The following is a 19,697-nucleotide window of genomic DNA, read 5'->3' as shown; positions in this document are numbered from 1 at the left end:
TAATAATATATACGGGTGAATAAAGTAATTAAAGTTCTAAGATTTTAGTACTTTTATGGTAGTGAGAAAAAAAATAAAAATCACATGTTTATTTTTTTAAATCCCCTATTATTAAAAAGTTATGCACATTTAAGTTTTTAACTTTTTATCTTTTTTTTTTTTCATAATTCTGATAAAGTGATAACTAAAATTTTAAAAAAAATTTATTTTTAAAAAAAATGTTTTTATAAGTTTTAATTATATATTTAGTGTTTATAGTTTTAAAAATTGATTAAATGAGTGTTTTAAGTGAATGTGTTTTTAAATGATAGTTATACACCCCCACAACGTCTATATAATAATATGGCTTATTTTTTTTGGAAGTAATAGTATTTTTAAAAAAATTAAAAATGAAATTTAAATAAATTACATTTATAATCTTCAGAAAAGCATAGATACTGGGGTAAACCAGGGAGCTTCGTGTTCGGTTTCTCGCAAGGGGAACTCGCGAGGAGCCCGAAGACTCGTCGCTAGCTTTTTTCGCGGCGCGCGCGTTCGATCCCCGAAACACCGACGGGCGCGATTTTTTGTGGATAGCTAGGTCATCTAAGAAGGGTTTTTATTCTAAAGAAAATTGGCAAACATTTTTAATAATGTAAAGGGTTTTCCCTTCCCGCGCAAGCCTGGAACAATGAATGTTTTTTTCCCTACTGTGTTTTGAAAGACGTCCATTTTTTTTTCTTTACCACCGCGGCGACCCACGTTTTTTTTTGTCAGGTTAAAGATTTTTAAGCCCGGCGCAGATTATCCTCTTCTTCCCTTTATAAGGTAAGGTTCCGTATAGAGAGGAGTAAAAGTTTGTTGTTAAATATTAGTCCGGGTTTTACTGTGGCTCGCGATTTTGCGCTTTTTTTATGGGCATCTTTATTCCCAGTACCCCGGGTTGAAGACCCATTGGTGGCGCGAATGGAGAACATCTAGCATAAGCGGGTTTATACGAGCTCCCCCAGCTGGTACCCGACGTCGGCAGGTAGGACTCATGATCACATCTCCACCAGGCCAAAACACACTGGGATAAAGGTTTCCCCCTGCCCGTTCTCCATACCAGGAGCTTGACCTGTCACCGCCCCTTCAAATATCGTGCATGCGCGCATAATATGCGCGATAATTTATTAGGCCGTGAGGCATTCAGGCAGCCAAGGCGTTGGTTGATAGCACCAGGGGTGACGCTGTCAAAGGGTCTTGCGAATCCAGCGGGGGAACGTGCTTTCCCGCGCGACGGGACGGGCGTCCTTAAGGGGACGCCAGGACGGTACATTGTCGCCGCACCCGTCATCAAAGCACCCGTTCCTTAGATCGACTACTTGGTCCGAAGCCTTTGGGCAAAGATTTAGTAGGCCTACGACCACGGAGGTGAGGAGATAAAGGGGAAACCCCCCGGAGGGGCATCCCCTTTCGGGATAAAAACCCGTCCGACCCACCAATGATGGGGAAAAACCTCGTTTTGCAGACGGTGAAGGGGGAAGTTTGAGGAAGTGGTACGCTCTCATACCGTAGCCGAGCTTTAACCCGGGGGGGCCCAGTTGAGGGGCGGTTGGGGGCTGCCGCCCCCCCTCACGGAGTTTGGAGACAGGTGCCACAAGCTCCGTTTTTGGGGGGGAAGGGGGAGCCGGGGCGCAGGAGGGACCCCTCGCACAACGGGCCCCAGTGCGGGCTATCTCCCCAAAAGGGAACCCGTCTGCCTCAGTAGCACCATCCAGAATTCCCTGGGCCCGCGGCGAATGTCGAACGGAAGGGGCTGGACGCGCGATACCCCGTCGGCGGCGCGCTTTTTATCCGGAGACGACAGGGTTTTGGGGCCCGGGCACACGAGGAAGCGTGGGGGGAAAAAACACCAAACCCCCGGGAAAGGCCCTCCGCGGGCCATCCAGAATTCTGCCCGATCTGGATCGGAAAGGGGATCCACCCCTGGATGGCCCCCACAACCGGGAGAGCGGGGGATAGCACCGAAAAAACTCCCGTACGCAAAACCCAGCGGGAAAAGAGGAGAAAGCGGAGGCGAGCAGGGGCCCCGTGGGGAGAGGGATGGGGTCGAGGGGAGACGGGGGGACGGGAGCCCCCGGGCCGAAAAAAACGAGCTCTCGCTCATGTCGGCTGCCAGTTTCCTCCATGCCGTCGCACGAGGCGTGGTAACCCCCCGTTTTAGCCCCCCTGAGGGATAAAGGGGTTTGCGTTGGGACAAGGGTTAACGATTTTGATCATAAACCTAACGCCCGATTCGGGGGCAAGCCTTTCCCCCTCGCCATCGCGTTTCTTTCGCGCTCCTTGGCGGTTAAACCCTTCGACTTAAAACCTGTGACGATCCCTGTGTGCACGCGGCGATGGAGGCCGAGTCCGGTCTCGGGTGAACGCAATCACAATGTGGGCAGGGGAATTGCGGGGTTTGGGGGAGCAGGGACAGGGGCAGCGGGTGTTGGGCGGCGTCGTGGCCCAGCGGGCCCCCGAAAAAGGGGCCGGGGAAAGGGGTCAGGGGGGGGGCGATGGGCGTCACTAATTAGATGCGGGCTTTGGCTTTTTCGCCTACGGTGCGAACGATGCAAAAAATCCAGTCGCCAAGTCGACCCGAAACGATATGCAGGTGTTTACTGTTAGTGTTCGAATCAATCCCTGGATCGTGATAGTCGGAGCTAGCAAAGGCAGCTGTATTTACCTCGCCCTTTCACGAAATCTTTAAACTCGCGCGAATGTTTGGGAAGCCCCCAACTTACGCGCCACCAAAGCACACTAGATGGGGCCCACGTTCCGTTTTTCGTTAACGCGATGCATTGCTTTAAAAATTTTCCAGCCTGACCCCCAACAAGCCCCGAGTCGTCAACGTTCGGGGGGGCGGCTTTAAAAAACCAGCCCCGAAACTCAGACTCGCTTCGGAGCTCCAGACACCTTGCCCGAAATATAAGGGGGTTTTTAAAACAAAACATTATTTCGTGTACCTGTGCGTCCCCACAGGGGGCTGCCGATATTACAGACCGGACTTTCCACCTTCGCTGGGGGGACTCTCCAACGGGGTTTTTTCTGCATACCTGCGCTTTCCGCCCATCTCCCCCCCCTTAGGATGGTCAGGTGGGGCCGCCTGGGCCGGCAGGTCGTACGCTTTTTCCCGATGAGGCCACCCCTTTGTGTAAATACCACCAATGACGGAATAGGTCGTCATGCCGCAGGTTTTTTCCCCCCCGTGCGTTCTGGCAGGTTGCAGCTGACCCGGCCGTCTCGGTTTCGGGACAACCGGCACGAAGCATTATCGCCCCCATCACGACCTCGGAAGATCTCGCTCTAGAGGTATGCAGTTAGCTGTATATGGGGAAGGAACGTAGTGGCCCCGGGATGGCATGGGGCCCAGCCGATACCCAGTGGACCCGGGGTTGGGGGCCCCGAAACCCTCCGGTCCCCCCCATCGCCCGACTCGCGAAAACAGGCCCCACACTGCGTTGGCTCAGGGTGTAGTCACTCTGTGCCCCGCATCGCATTTTTTTTCCCCCAGACAGCTGCCTGGGCCACATACGTGGTTCGGCACCCGCGCATGCTGCGGGTAGAGTACCCCGACAAAACCGTGCAGTGGGTTTATGTTTCAGAATTGGGATCAAATTCCAATAGAGGCTTTCCAAGCCCGCCCCTCTGTATCGGCCCATGAGGTACCCGCGGGAACTCAGGGGAAAAAAACGCAGCCATGTCGCACCGCGGTGGTCGAGAATTCTTCCCCTTGGGGGTTTTGGCCGAGACCGTCCCACTGTCCATCGGTGAAATAGGGGAGGAGACGTCAGCAACAACCTCAGCCGTTTGGGGCTTAAGAGGTGCCTCGTGAGTTGCCGTGGCCTGGCAAAGGGGGATCGCTTGGGTTCCCTAGCCCCTGTATTTGCAGCCCAGTACGTCCAGACTGCCAGGGATTTTGCGGTATCATCGCTCCCCCCCACGGTGAAAAAGGTGTGGTGTCCACCTTACCTTTTGTCTCTCCCGGACCCCCCATGGGCACCCCGGTTTTTCTCGCGTTGTTTTCCGGCCCATTCGCATAAAGGGTATAAAGCCGTGTCAATTTTCCTGCAGACCACCTGGTAGAGCCCAGGAGCACAATGTCGTCTGCGTACCCGGCATTGAAACCCGGCCCCCCAAAACGATAGCAACGTCCTCCGAGAGTTTCCTAGTGCCTAAGCCAGTTAAAACAGCAGGGGCGACAACGGATCCCCCGTTCACCCCACGGCCAAATCTGATGGCCGACATTCCCAGCGTGCCCCCCTGCAATGGGTAGCGTTCGAATAAAACACCTTTACGACTTTAAACTTCCGGGGGGAGCCCCAGTCATCGAGAGTCTATGAATAGCGCGTGCGAAACCCGTATCAAAAGCTTTCAAGATCAACGCACGCCACAGAGAGAACGAAAACGCATCCGGGCGTCCCAAAGCCGGAATAAAAGGGGTGTGACTTCTCACATACCCCGTCCCCCGGCCCGGGAAACCCCCCCTTTGGGCTTGTCAAAAATTGCGAGGGCTGCCAACTCTTTCCCAATTCTTGGGGAAGTGTTTTGTTATAACGGACTATGCTGAGAGGATGGTGCTCCGTCGGACCGGGGCCGATCGGACATCCCCCCCTTTCTAGGAACCGTTTGGTTGGGCGATGACGAGGGGATCGTTTTCCCCAGGAGCGCAGTTTTAAAGAAGGCACGAAGAATGCGGGAAACCTTTCCCAAAATCTGCGTAATTGGGCCCATCCGGGCGCAGTCCCGTCTTGGAAATTTTTTCCCTCTGAGGTGTTATGGGGATCCCGACCCAAGGTTTTATCTGCCACGGGAAAAGGATCCGTGGCAGCCCATCGGAGCCCTTCGAGGTGAATCCCCTCAAATTTGGTCGGCCCGGCCAGCATCGCAGCCTGGCCGTCCCCAAACGACTCCGAAAAGCCCGTCATGTTCCATCCGCACCGCTGGAGGCCCCCATAAGGGGGGCGCCAGCAGTTAAAAAATTTCGAAGCAGCGGCCCTCGGACCGAGTGCCCTCGGGGTACGGACAAACGGACTTTTGTTTTTTTGTGAGGATTGACAATTGCAACTCCCTCTTTCTCCTTGCTCCCGCTTCCGCTTTGACTGGGGGAAAACAGTGTTCTTTCCCGAAAAACGCTTTGGGGAGGGCGCACTTGAGGGGCGGGGGAAGTCATGCCCACCCCATCTCTTGTAGCCAAGACGTCGACCCTCCCCCCCCGCAGAGTCTTTGCCGTGCCAGCAAGGTATGGGCCTCGTAGTACGGAACCCGCATTTGCTCTACGGGGGTTTTGATCTTGCCCCGCAGCCTCGGGAATTTGTTAGGGGAAGCTGAGTGCGTTTGATCGTAGTACACCCTCAGGGGCCCGGGAATGGTGCGGCTCGTGTCATCCCCGCACCCCCTATCCCCTCTCGATAAATCGCGCGACGCGTTTGGATTTTGGGCAAAAAGTTTTAACCCATCACCGGTAAGGTCCGTGCCTTTTTACCCTTGAGGGCTTCGAAAATCTTTTGGGGAATTTGTCCAGATATGGTTAAGAAAAACTCCCCGGAAAGGTGCCTCGCCTCAGCGCGGCCATGGTCTATTTTCCTCAAGCCCTTTGGGCCCTTTTACCGGTAAAACTTTTGATAGCATGTTGGTTGTGGGGTGAGCACGTATTTGTAAACACCAAGACCACGCGTTGGGGAACCTCGCCGAACATGCTCACAGTGCCCCATTTTCCTCTAGGTTTTTCCACTTCAGCTGGGGTCCTTATAGTGGTTTGCGACGGACCAGTGCGACCCGTCAGGGTCCTCCGCCCCTCTCGGCTCTCATAAAGCGAGCACTGCAGCAGCCCGGGCCTCCGAGAACCGGGGGGACAGTATTCCTTTCAAATTTTTCCCATAATTAATGCGTGTAGGGGGGCAAAGGTTGCAACCGAGAGCCCCCAAAAACCCCCCGGTCTTCTTAGCCCCAAACTCACCATGACAGTAGGGAGGGGCCGAACCCCTTGGGGCGCATTCGCTGTACACTCTTTAGTGACCCCAACCGATTTTTAAATTTCAAAGTAGGCCTTTTCCCCGCCCACAAGGAGGTGGAGGTACAATTTGGGGAGGAGAGGCTGAAGGTCCTTACTAAGGACTTCGTGGCGCCCACAAACCAACCCACACTCCTCAAGTACCATCGAAGCGTGTTGTTTGGGGCCGAGAGAGTCATAGTACCCCACAAATCTTTTTTGTTTTCTATTGGTTTGGACCCGGATCGTCACAGTTTTAAGTATAAAAATTTCTTTGAGATCTTAATTTATTTTCCCCGTCTACGTCATAAATTAAAAGAGTAGGATTTTTTTCCCTTTGGGCCCCTCTATTTCAATTTCTTTGTTTTGGTTTATTTTTTTAACAAAACCCCCGTCTCTTTCCCCACCCCCCCAACCCCTTTTTCTTCATTGCTTATTCCCTTTTACCCTCAGCCTTTTTTGATTTGTCATTTCCCTTTTAAAACCTCCTCTTTTTTCACTATTCTTTCTCGCTCCCCTTTTCTTTTATATTTTTAATTAGTATACTTTGGGGTAGTATCTGCCCTTTTCTTTTTTTTTTAAAGCATTTTGTAGCAGCCCTTGTTTTCCTGCCAAAAATTTGGGCATAGGAGAGCCCTTAGGCCCAAGTCAGCAAAGCTTGGTAAGGTTTTCCTTTTTCTTTTTAAAACTAATAGTATCTTTTTTTCTAGTATCCCCTTTTGGACAATAGTTTTTATTGCAGTTTTTTGTTTTTTGTTTTAACATAAAAATGAATGTCTCGATTTTTCCTTGTCCCTTTATTCCTCATTCATTACTCTGGCCTGTTCTAACTTTCATATCCACCCTTCCTTTTTCAGAATACTCAGCCTGTGTTCCCTTCATGCGTTCTTAGTTTTTTTTTTGGTTACTCCCGAAGGAGGGGGGGGATCACTTCAGATCCCTTCGCGAAAAACAGCAATTCTCTTTTCTTTTTTTTTCGGGTAGAGTTTGGGTTTTTTTTTGGGGGCCAGTTATGGGGGTTAAGTATCAGCAAGTTTTTTGTTTTTTGTTTGGTTTTTTTTCTTTAATGTAATCCCACGATTTGGCAGGAAAAAAAAGGCCACTAGGCAGAGCCTTCATCCTGGGTAAGGCGAATATCCCACAGATTTTGCGCCGGGGCCCCTGGGGATCTTTTGCGGTCCGGCAACTTAACCTCCCCGCGGTCATGCAGCCCCAGACAGTGCCCCCCCATCCTGGGAAAGGGAATGGGGGCCCGGGGGGTCTACCGTCTACTGTCAAATCGTCAGTAGCTCCTGGGGAAAGTGATGGAACAGTGTCCGGGTTTGATTTAAGTGCGGTCCCGCCAGAGAGCTTAACACACGACCCCCAGGGGGGAATGGAAAGCCCAAAAGTTTGTTCCAGCACCCAGGAACACCAGGGGTTGAGTTTGTGGGGGATCTTCGGAAAACCAGGTTGGGGGAGGCCTGTCCAACCGTCTCCCAGGTGCAGGATGAGCCCGAGCAGTACGCTGCTCACCCGCGGGGCCCCGAGACCCCCTAACCGCATGGGTTTTAACCACTACCCCACGAGTCCGACCTCATCCCCGGGACGGGGGAAAACCCCCCTGGGAAAACCCGACCCCCGGGGTTTACGTCAAGATCATGGTGGATTTCGTGGCCGAGACCACCCCCAGCTTTCGGAGGCCTTTAAAAACCTCCAGGCAGTGGTGGCCTATTTTCTCGGGAAATCGGCTTCTTACCCCCTTTTCAGATCGCCCCCCTTTCTCTGAATACAAACTTCGCAACACCCCCCAAAAATTTTTCCCCTTCCTTAAAACCAACTGGATCACATCCACACGGCCTTCTCTCGCCCCAATACACCCCACTCAAGGGTTCCTCACATCCCATAATGGACACTAAACCAAACCCCATCTTTAATTCTCTCCTCCGCTCCGCAGCACAGGGTCAATTTTGAAGACCACGCATACAGGAATTCATTCAAACTTCCTGCCCTGTAGGGGGTATAGCCCCGGTCAAGCTAGGGGCTGCAGGCCCCCGTGGGGGGGAACCGTTCTACTACATTCAAAAAACCGCACTAAACCCCCCACTCCTGGCACCTTTTTTTATGGCTCCCCGCATTTTAAATCTACCCCTCCATCCAACACCCCCCATACATCAAAACGACAGAACAGACTTTAACAAACTCACAGCTTTCCACTTGGATGCATTTCTCATTCCTCTACACAGCTCTGCGCATCCGCTTGTCTTTTTGGCCTCGCTGAATCCTCTAAAAGCACTCTCTCGCAATACACTAAAATCCTTCCGTCTACGCCCCCCTTTCCAACCCCTTAAGCAGCCCTCATTGTACCTACATTCTCTTTTGTGTTTTCCATCCGTTTAACAATTCGTTTTGGTATCACTCCCCCGTGGGCTTACTTCCCCCTTAGGCACCCTCCATTTTAGCCCTTCACGAAAGGACACGATGTCACTCCCCATTCGGCCCCCTGAACGATTTAAAAATCGTTGGGGTCATTTTAACAACATTCTCCCCCTGCAATCATCCTTCCTCAATCATCTACAGCGCTTCACTCTTTGCTGCCTCCCCCGCTAACCACAAGGGAGAGACGGATTCGATATACCCATCAGCGACGTTTCTTTCCCTCTCACCCTACTTTTCCCTGTACGCCAAAATACGGCTCGATTTCCTTACCTATGGCAATACATGGACACCACATACCTTTCGCCAAAATCCCCCCCCAACCACAACTCACTCCAAGCTTATTTGACACTCTCCACGCCATCAGTCTAACCTAGAGCATTTACCCCACGCTGCTTTTACCGTCCCATTTTTCACACAATCACACCCTAACTATGGGCAAGCCCACCACCGTCCATGCCCTTTATAGGTTTTGCGCAGTGTACATCATCGACGTTCGCGCAATCTACCCGATCACACAAACCGAAAAGCTCCTTTGGGATTGTATGCACCACATCACGCACCCTTCTTTGTATTATTTCGTTTTTTCTCTCAAAAGTCCACGTATTTCCGGGCACCCTTCGGGCAGAACCGAGTATCACATTTGTTTTCGCTTACAGTTTCTCACACCTTTTTTTTTACAATCTCTATATGTGCTACACCACATTTTTGGCACAGTCTTTCCTTTTTGGTGCATTTCCGCATCATGTGCCCAAAACGAAGCCTTGTGGCACCCCGCACACTGAAAAAAAATTTTACCCTAAAAGGGTTCCCAAAGCACAAAAAACCCTCATCATACAGAACATTTTTTAATGCACTGTAACTTCTATACACATTTTCCCCAGGTTGCATCTTCTTCGCATTCCCACCACAAAACCCCACACGTTCCATTTAAAAACTCTTCTCCACTCCCCTTTTTAAACCCCCCTCTACATTTCCTCATTTAAACTTCACTCGCCATATATTCGGCACATGGGACAAGATGATTTTTGGGGCCTACTTTCGAGGGAGCTCAACTTTAGGCCAGATTTTTAAATACCCCACTCTTTTTTTTTTCAACTCACCTCGCCCCTCGTCTCAAACGTTTCACCTCCATTCTCACTTTTCCTCACCGCTTTTTACCGCACATTTAGTGCTGCTCACATGCTTTTCATTTCTCCTTTTTTCCTCACTTTTCCACTCGCATTGCATCATCCCCCTCTCACTATTGCCCCAAAATTTCCTTTCGTTTCACTGTTTCACATCACTTCCCGTACCTTTTCAAACCCGATCTTTTCAAATTTTTGCACCAGTTTCATAGCCATTCCCCTTTCCCCCGTAGGGTAAAACCCGACTCGTCAACGATAACTATCCCGTTTTCCCTGTATTCTCTCATTTTTTCACAACATTTCATCATTGTCCTATTTTCTCACAAAGTCCCGTTTTTCCCCTCGACTCTTTTAAATTTTTTTCGTCTCCGTAAAAGGAATTTACGGAGTCTCGCCCAATATTCATACCGCATTCACTATTCGCAACGCTCTCATTTTTCCCTCATTCATTAACAAAAAGAAAATTTGAGGTTCGAAGGGGGATAGATACCGCCTAGTTTAACCATAAAAGATGCAGTAGCGGTCCGCCGAATTTTTCGACGATCGGGGGCAGTTCCCGGGAAAACCAAAACTTTTGGGGGCCGGGGAAGTATGGTTGCAAAACTGAAAACTTAAAGAAATGACGGAAGGGCACCACCAGGGGGTGGAGGCGGTTAATTTGACTCAAAACGGGAAACCCACAGGGCCAGACACCGGAAGGATTGACAGATTGATGCACTTTTTTGATTTGGTGGGGGGTGGTGCATGGCCGTTCTTAGTTGGTGGAGCGTTTTTCTGGTTAATTCGAAAAGAACGAGCTTTAGCCCGAAATAGGGGACCCTTTTGGTTCGCGAAGGCCCCGGCTTTGGCGGGGGGTTTTTATACCAACGTACAAACAAAACTTTTAGAGGGGCAGGCGGCTTCTAGCCAGAGTTTAAAAATAACAGGTCTGTGATGCCCCTTAGATGTTTGGCCCACCGCGCTCCCCTGAAGGAAACAGCGTGGTCCCTGGCGAAAGGGGCCCCGGGAACCGCAACCTCTTCGGCAGGGATGGGGCTTGCAATTGTTTTTCCCCCGAACGGGAATTCCAGTAAGCGCGAGTCTAAACTCCGTTTTATTACGTCCCCGCCCTTTTTACACACCGCCCGTCGCTCTACCCATTGAATGATTTAGTGAGGTTTCGGGTGGTGCGGGCAAGTTCGGCATTTCCGATTTGCCGGGGAAGAGACCAAACTTGTCATTTGAGGGGAAATAAAAGCGTAAAAGGTTTCGTGGGAACCTGCGGAAGGGTATTTAAAGTTCCGGGTCCTGCTCTGGTCGGGGCCCCCTTTTTTGGGGAGGGGCGCCGCTCGCGCAGCGGCGAAGAATGGACGCGCGAAAAGGCGCTTCGAGAAAAAGAAAAAAAAATTTTACGGAATTTTTTGTTGTGTTTTTATATAACGCCCGGGGCCGCGCCCTCTTTAACGAAAGTAGTCGGCAAGCAGAGAAACGCCCCGGCGGTGTTGACGACGATTTGGAGCCGCGTTCGCGATCACGCTCTTGTGTCATTTCCGGCACGCAAAACAGGCGTCGATTTGGCGTTGAGGCGAACGGGGGAACCTATGCCCGCCACGCGTGTGGCACACCCACGACGTTCGTCGACGCGGACAATACCCGTTTTTCGGGGGGGCAGCGGTCAGGTGCCCGAGAACCAAAGGTGGCGACCCCCGAGTGCCGGCGAGAGGGCCCCAAAATTTTTTAATTATATATAACACGAGAAGGGACGATGATATTTGACCAATCTGCAAATTGTCGGGCCGACGGTTTCTTCAAAGAGCTTCCGCCCCGGCTTCCCTGCGGGAGAGACGCTCCGAACGAGAAACACACAAATTTTTTCTTTGTGCCTTTTCCTTCCTGGGGGAGGCGGCGGGCCGCCGGGTCCTCGGACGCGCGCGGACAGGTGATCGAGAGCCCCACCCTTATTCCTCCCCTTCCCAGGAAGGACCCCGAGGTGAACGAGAAGCGGTTTCTTCGCGAACCAAAAATTTCGAACGTTTCCCCGAACGGTGGATAAATTGGCCGGGGTCGATAAGAAGAAACTAATTGGCGTCAACTGTGAAAATGAAAGGGCACATGAACATCGACATTTCGAACGACATTTCGGTCCCCGGTTCAATTCCCGGGCCACGCCGGCTAAGGGCTTTTATACCCCTTTTAATGCTTTCGTCCCCAAAAGCGCGCCGGCCAAACGCGGGCGCCAGAGAATGGCGCGCGCGTCGCTGTGCCCCGGGGAAGTACAATGGGGTACGAGCGAGTTGGACGTTGTCCCAGGGTTGTGCCCCCGCCGACCCCGGCCGCGGTGCAAAAACCGGGTCGTCTGAAATGACACCACCAAATAATAATAAGAGGAGGAGAAGGCAAAGCGGGAAAACTCCTTTAAAAAGGGGTAAAAACGACCCGAGACCGAGCAAAAAAATACCGGAGGGAAAGTTGAAAAGAACTTTGAAGAGAGAGTTCAAGAGTACGTGAAACCGTTCAGGGGTAAACCTAAAAACCAAAAGATCGAACGGGGAGTTTTCATCGTCAGCGGCGCTGGCTTCGCGTCGGTCGGCGATGTCCCGCGGAGTCCTTGCGGCTTTGCGGGGCGGGCACGCTACCGTGCGCCGATGTCCGGCGCTCGTCGTCGTGTACTTCTCCCCAAGTAGAAAAGTCGCGACCCCCTGGGTGTCGGTCTACGGTTCGGGTGCGGGTCTGTCGCGTCGCCGGTAAAACGCACGCGACAAACCCTCGGTCGCCCGGCCGGTTGCTCGGCGGTACGCGCAAGGTATCAGGCCGCACTATTCACGGTGCGTCGAGACCGTCGCAAGCGCGCGCCACGGTACTCGGAGGTTACGGACTTTCGCGCCGTCCCCGGTCCTGGCCCCTGTTTGGGTTACAGTACGGGAACCTTCGACAGGCCTGCGAACGTCTCCCGCGGTCTTGCGGGAGACCCATACCGGTCGGCGACGCTACTGCTTTGGGTACTCTTAGACCCGTCTTGAAACACGACCAGGAGTCAACATTACGCTCATTGGGACTTGGCGCGAGACCCAAAGGCGTAAAAAAGTGAAGGTGGGGGGCCCCGGCCGTCGACCTAGGGGGATGGCCAGCGGAGTGTTGATGCCGTCGGCCCGTGGATCACTGGCGTATTCCCTCCGACTGTTTCTCGTTTGCGACCGCCTATGCGTCGCTTTGCTGCCAATCCGGGCAAGAAAGCGCGACGACGGGCGGAGTATGCGCGCGTGCAGCGCCTCTTCCGCTCGAACATGTCGCGTGTGGCCAAGGAGATCTTGGATGGGGCCTACCATGCAGGCGTGGTTCCGGATGTGCAGCGTATGTCTGCGCATTGGGGCCCGTTTGTTGCGCAGGCTTCCGTGCCTGTCGCTCCGGCTCCGCGAGTTCCATCAAAGCGTGAGCTGGGTGGCACGTGGGCACCGATCTCCTGCGAGGAGGTGGCAGCCATCAACTTGCCCCTCAACTCGGCTCCCGGATTGGACGGCATTAGCGTACGCTTATGGAGAGCGATGCCAGCGTCCATCAAAGCTCTCCTCTTCAACATCGTGCTGCATTGCGGAGGATTCCCAGTATCCATGCTGGTGAGTCGGACGGTGTTCATACCCAAGAGGGGCGAGTGTGCTCTTCCGGGCGATTTCCGTCCGATCTCCATTACCTCCGTGGCTGTGAGGCATCTGCATAAAATCTTGGCCCAGAGGCTTCGCGAGTCCAAGCTTGTAGATCTTCGGCAGCGCGTGTTTCGACGATGGGTGCGGCGAAATGTCGCCGTCCTTGCGTCCTTGCTAATCGGACGCCAGGTCCCGTCTGCGAAGAACTACACGTTGCTTCGCTGGACTTCGCGAAGGCCTTTGATAGTGTCAGCCATGGGGCGATCACTAATTCCTTGGCTGGCTTGGGCTTGCCTCACGGCCTTATCGATTATTATTCGGGCGCGCATTTATGCGAACAGCAGCACGGTGTTTGAAGTGCGCGGTGTCAGGTCAGAGCTCTCTAAAATCGGGCAGAGGCCGTCAGGCAGGGGGTACACTGTCACCGGTGCTATTTTTGCTTTTTTGGCCTGGTGGGGTGGATGAGATCATAATGATCGATACCTGCCGACGTCGAATACCAGCTGGGGAGAGCATCGTATAAACATCATCCGCTTATGTTTGATATGTTCTCCCTTCCTATTCGCTGCCACCAAGTGGGGGTCTTCAGAACCGGCGACATGGGATAAGATAGCCCATATAAATGGCGCAAAGATCGCGAGCAGCAGCAGTAAACCTGGAACTAATAATTTAACGACACAACTTTGACATACTCTGTATAACAGGAACCTTCTCTTATAAGGAGAGTAAGAGGATATTCTGCGCCGGCTTAAGGATCATTCACCTGACAAAAAGACGCCATGGGTCGCCGCGGTGGTAGAGAAGTAAATGACGTCTTCCCAAAACACAAGTATGGAAAACGAACATATCATGTGTCTTCCATGCTTTGCGCGGACAGGAACAGCTTTAACATTATTACAGTTTGCCAATTCTCTTTAGAAAAAACCGGTCTTAGATGACCTATAGACAATATCTACAAAACTCTCTGTGTGCAATATTATAGTAACCATGGACGCCAATTCCAGTCGACTGTGGTTCTCCAACACACAACAAGAGAGGGAAGGAGCTAGGAAGAATTCCATCCTGTCGCACAACCTCTGCATAATGATAAGCCAAATAACCCTAAATACGTAATTCTACGACAAAGGGACAGTCGAATATAGACGTTACCTCGTCCACGAAGTCTGGCCATAAACTAAGAAACTGGAAGGTGGACACAGCGTTCACCAACAGTGCCCATAATGATTGCCTCGAGATGGGGGACAAGACCCTAATGAGGACTGTAGTGGAGCATGCAAATGGCTAGAATCTGAAAAAAGCAAATTGGGACACCTTCTATGAATTGATTCAGGCACAATTTAACAAAGATTTTCTGAACAAATGGAGAGCATAGAGTCCATGCGAGGCAGCGCGGCTCTCAATAAAAACGTTACTTAAAAATGCGATAGATCTATCCGAGAAGGAAATTGTCTAACCAAACGTTCCGTGGTGGCCCGAAGAGCTAAAATACTAGATCACAACACGCGAACAAACCAAAAAGCACCTCAATAAGAGCAAAGAGGTTAATCTAGGAAACGTGAACGAATATGAACCTACAGAAGACCAAAAATAAAATGTCCTCGCTAATCAAGAAGGAGAAAACGGCCTGCATGGAGAATCTGCTTTGTAAACTAGGAAGGCCGGAAATAAGGATCCCTGAGTATCTTTACAAAATAGTTTCGCGTACAGATAAAGAAGCCGACTATTTCTGCACCCTAACTCTGCCCTCGGGAAAGGAAACAAAAACTGGGCGTAGACGATTAAGTGCTCTTCTAGTAAGTTCGTACCGCCAGACGATTGTAGGCGTAGAAGGTAAAGTACAAAGGCGCAGAATAAAATCACAAAATAAAGATATCGTAAGAGTATATGGAACGGAAATCACGGATGGAGGAAGTGGCGGTGCCATCCGGGATCAAAGATACGCCCCAGAGCCGATGCGTAAGAGAGAATGCTAAAGGCTGTATGGGCAAGCAACAAGGAAGTCATAAGACACTTGCTAAATCATTTAGCCTAGAAAAAAACATTTCCCGAGGCATGGAGGATATCTTCACTGCGCATATATTAAAGGTAGCAAGAAGGACAGAAGCTTTATTAAACTCATACAGACCATTGCACTCTTACCAGTGGTTGCGAAGATTCCTTTTTGAGAGAATTTTGATTGGTAAATCACTATATGTTACAAGGAGACACGGGCTGGAGTGCAATAATCAGTTTGCTTTAAACCAGGTGCTCCACCGAGGACGCTCTAAATTTGCCATCAGAAACGTTCCTGAACACTGACAAGAGATCGTAGGTGCCCTCTTGTGGACATCAAAGGGGCCTTTAATAACCTTTGGGTGCCCGCTATTAAGAAAAGGCTGCATTGCAAAATGTAGTAGCACTTAATCAAATTATCGACCAGTACGTTGTAAAGCAAAGTAGTGGTAAAATCTAATTTCAAGGAGGCCCATAAATATATGCAAAAGGTTGCCCGCAAGGGTCAATCATAGCCCAGCACTGTGGAATTTCTGCATGATGCGTTAACTATTACTGCAAGACTTACAACGATAAGCGATACGAGACAATACGTACGCGAATGACCTAGCGACTTTAATACGAGGAACTCGAGGCCAAGACTGGAAAGAACTGGCTCACTGTCTTAAAAACTATCAATGAAATGGTGTGTGATACATAAATTGAAAGTATCGGCGACAAAAACTACGGCACTTAGATTAAGGGCCAAATTTGAACAAGAAAAAGAATTCCCAGGCTAAAATCTAGCGGCAAAACATAAAATAATGCTTCCCGAGTAAGATACTTGGTGTCTTATTTACAGCAAATTAAGCTTTTACATAGCACACCACGATACCTAAGAGACCAACTTAGTCAAATTAATGATGCAAATCAGAAGAGTCGCAAGGAACGAGTGTGGGCTTCAAAAAAAAAAACATGACCTGAGAATACTATACAAGGCAGTAGCAACCACCAATTACTACGTATGCGGGCTGCTCCTGGTTTTTTTGACAGTGTCACATGTCTAGTCAAAAGACCCATTTTGGCGGCTCAGCGAGCGCTGCTTCATAGTGCTCCCGAAAGCATTTAAACGACGTCGATTAGCCCATGCAGTAATCAGCGTAATAATGCCTTTAGACTAGAAATTATCCAACAGGAAGTGAGTATCAAAATGAAAAGAAACTGGGACTAGAATGGAATAACTATAGATATAACGAAAGAAAACGTGAACGATTAGAAATGTGGCCCGCGAACAAGTCTTGGGATAATTTCTGCGCTCGCCCGTCAAAGCCCAACGGCCGCGAACGGACTGGAAGATTTCCTCTGCTCAGCCCGGCGAAAGCAAACACGCCGCGAACGGACTTGGAAGAATTTCGTCGCTCGCCCCGGCAAAAGCAACACGCCGCGAACGGACTTGGATGAATTTCTCGCTCGCCCGGCGAAAGCAACACGCCGCGAGCGAACTTGGAAGAATTTGTCGCTCGCCCGGCGAAAGCAACACGCCGCGAGCGAACCTTGAAAAGCGGCTTGTGCGTCCGGAGGTGTCGCCCGCCAACAAAAGCAACACACGACGTCACAGCTCGAATCGGAATTTTTGGTACGGCGCGCGTGCCTCCGGAGGTTGTCCGCCCGCCCGCCATGAAAGCAACACGCCGCGAACGGACTTGGATAATTTCCGGCTCTCGCTCGCCCGTCGAAAGCAAAACGCCGCGAACTGAACTTGAAAATTCTTCCTCTCTCGCCGGCGAAAGCAACACGCCTCGAAACGGACTTGGAAGAATTTCTCGCCCTCCGCCCGGCGAATATCAACACTAAAACCGCGAACGGACTTGGAAGAATTTTCTCGCCGCCCGGCAAAGCAACCGTACACTCGCCTCGAGCGACTTTGAAGAATTTGTCTGCTCGCCCCGACAAAATCAACAGGCCGCGAACGGACTTGGAAGAATTTCTCGCTCGCCCGGCGAAAGCAACACGCCGCGAACGGACTTGGAATAATTTCCTCGCTCGCCCGGCGAAAGCAACACGCCGCGAACGGACTTGGAAGAATTGTCTCGCTCGCCCGGCGAAAGCAACACGCCCCCGCGAGCGAACTTGGGAAGAATTTGTCCGCCGGCCCGGCTAAAGTCACACGCCGCGAGCAACATGTGGAAAAAAGTGGCTGGTGCGGCCAGGAGTGTCCCGCCCGCCAACGAATCAAACACGCCGCTATCCGTAAATTTTGGTACGTGGCGGGGCGCGTGCCGCCGAGGTGTGCCCTCAACGAAATCAACAAACCTGATTACTCAAATAAGGAGGGTTGATATGCGGCGGACCTCACTATCAATTCCTTATTTTGGCTGCTGAGAATGTTAATTCTGACTGTGATGAGCGGTGGTCCGCTCCAAACACAGTTTGAATTATTCTGAATTCAAACGCCGTATGACAAATTTAAACGCTATCGTATTTTATCACGGGAGTGGAAGTTTTGAAGAATACTGAACACTAGTTTTCACACATGAATACACTGATTTATTCGTATAGTAGTACAAAATTCGAGACTAAAACTTAGAATTAGAATTTAGATTTAGACTTAGAATTTAGAGTTAGAATATTATACTTAGAGTTAGAATTTTAGAATTAGAGTTAGGATTTAGAATTTGGACTTAGAGTTAGAATTTAGGAGTGCGACTATACTGTTCGGTGTCGCGCAGAGAACTGCCAAAATTCGGGACTGCTCTGAGGTCCTTCGTTTCGGCGGCTCGGGCCTGCGGCGGCCTGGAGAGGGGGAACTCTCCGGAGTAGGGGCTCTCACCGTGGTGGGAGATCCTTTCCTTAGGTGCTACGAAGCGCCACGCTTAGTTTCTAGGCGGAGTTAAGCGTCATGGCCGGCTTGGCGCGCTTTTCAAATAGCGTTTAAGGAACTTGGAGTAAACGAAAAAATTTATACGGCCGGACGTGACACCGGGAAGATGACCAAACTTGATCATTTAGAGGAAGTAAAAGTCGTAACAAGGTTTCCGTAGGTGAACCTGCGGAAGGATCATTAACGTTCCGGAGGTCCTGCTCTGCGTCGAGAGTCCTCTCTTTTGGGAGAGACGCGCGCTCGCAGCAGTCGGCGACTGAATGGACGCGCTGAAAAGGCGCTCTCAGAGAAAAAGAAAATAACGGATTTGACGGAATTTGTTGTTGTGTTTTGATATAACGACGGACGCCGTCGCGCCTCTCTGACCGAAAGTAGTCGGCAAGCAGAGCAGCGCGCCCGGCGGTGTTCGACGACGATTCGGAGCGAGACGCTTCGCGATCACGCTCGTGTGTGTGCCATTCTCCGGCACACACACACACACAGAGCGTCGATTCGGCATTGAGCGCGAACCGGTGGTAACCTATGCCCGCGCACGCGTGTGTGCAGCACCCACGACGTTCGTCGACGCGCGCCCTCCCCGTTGTCGCGGGGCAGCGGTCAGCGTGCCGAGAACACACGTTGTGCGACCGCGAGTGCCGAGCGAGAGGACCCCCATATATTATTATAATATATATATAACACAGAGAAGGGATCGATGATATTTCGACCAATCTTTCAACTGTGTCGGTCCGACGGTTTCTTCAAAGAGCTTCCGCCCCGGCTCTCCCGTTGCGGGAGAGACGCTCCGAACGAGAAACACACAACTCTATCTTTGTGCCGTAGCCTTCCCTGGCGGGAGGCGGCGGTCCGCGCGCGTCCTCGGACGCGCGCGGACAGGCTGATCGAAGAGCCATCACGATTATTCTCTCTCTCTCTCGTCCAAGAGAAGAGGCCACGATGGTTGAACGAGAAGCGCGTTTCTTCGCGAACGCAAAAATTTCGAACGATTACCCTGAACGGTGGATCACTTGGCTCGTGGGTCGATGAAGAACGCAGCTAATTGCGCGTCAACTTGTGAACTGCAGGACACATGAACATCGACATTTCGAACGCACATTGCGGTCCACGGATACAATTCCCGGACCACGCCTGGCTGAGGGTCGTTTTAGTACCCCTAAACTGCTTGCGCCCGAAAAGCGCGCACGGCCACGACGCGGGCGACCATAGAATGGCGCGCGCGTCGCCTGTGCCCTGTGCAACGCTTACAATGGGCGTACGAGCGATCGTTGGACGTTCGCCCAAGGTGTCTGTGCCGCGCCGACCGGCCGCGGTGCACATCCTGGCGTCGTCTGAAATGACAAACCGAAATAATAATATTAATAATGAGGAGGAGAAGCGCACAAGCGTGTAAAACGTTGGCGAACGCGCGCCCAGAGAATGCTGCGCGAAATAAGAGGGGGAGCGTGTTTGTGTATTCAAGTCGTGTGTGTACGCGAGAGCCGAGGAGAAATGGGATGAGAGTAAGAGCGCGTGCGCAGGGAGCAACAAACGGCCAAAAAAAGGGTCAGGACGGTGAATGGCACCGTTTTCCCTAGAGCGGCGCGTGCGTCGTTGTCTCCCGAAAGTAGGTAGCGCTTGTCTCACCGTCTCTCCTCTCCGTACATCACACAGACTGACCGGACTGCTCTCGCACTCTGTGCCGCGTCTCT

General features: G+C 51.4%; 1 non-coding gene across 1 annotated transcript; it reads left to right on the top strand.

Moving 5' to 3' along the window:
* The first annotated feature begins 18,996 nt into the window (after nucleotides 1-18,996).
* Nucleotides 18,997-19,151, top strand: LOC146720929 (5.8S ribosomal RNA). Its single transcript, XR_014925844.1, has one exon. It is a non-coding gene; the product is annotated as a 5.8S ribosomal RNA (ribosomal RNA).
* Nucleotides 19,152-19,697: the final 546 nt, after the last annotated feature.

This window comes from Nylanderia fulva, unplaced genomic scaffold, assembly GCF_048542155.1.
Source record: "Nylanderia fulva isolate GAGA-0341 unplaced genomic scaffold, ASM4854215v1 Scaffold583, whole genome shotgun sequence".
Taxonomy (NCBI): domain Eukaryota; kingdom Metazoa; phylum Arthropoda; class Insecta; order Hymenoptera; family Formicidae; genus Nylanderia; species Nylanderia fulva.
The sequence above is the reverse complement of the archived record's forward strand: the minus strand, read 5'-3'. Positions and strand labels throughout refer to the sequence as shown.